Raw genomic sequence first — 203 nt, 5'->3', positions numbered from 1 at the left:
CTTTACCAGCCGCAGCATCGCATTGCAGGCTCATGTTCATCTAGTGGTCAGTCATGAACCCCAAGTCTTTCTTCCGTAGTGCTAGCCAGTGTAGCCCTGCCAAGCCTATAAGGATGCTGCAGGTTTTTCTTCCCAAGGTGGAGAACCTTTCATTTTTTGGTGTTAAACACCATCAGGTTCTCGTCCGCCCATTTGCTGAGCCT

At 49.8% G+C, this 203-nt stretch overlaps 1 long non-coding RNA gene across 1 annotated transcript in view; it reads left to right on the top strand.

The window, feature by feature from the left end:
* Positions 1-203, top strand: part of LOC109303285 — a 15,482-nt gene that overhangs the window by 942 nt on the left and 14,337 nt on the right. The window lies entirely within an intron of this gene.

This window comes from Gavialis gangeticus, unplaced genomic scaffold, assembly GCF_001723915.1.
Source record: "Gavialis gangeticus isolate Ggan-Ray unplaced genomic scaffold, GavGan_comp1, whole genome shotgun sequence".
NCBI lineage: Eukaryota > Metazoa > Chordata > Crocodylia > Gavialidae > Gavialis > Gavialis gangeticus.
The sequence above is the reverse complement of the archived record's forward strand: the minus strand, read 5'-3'. Positions and strand labels throughout refer to the sequence as shown.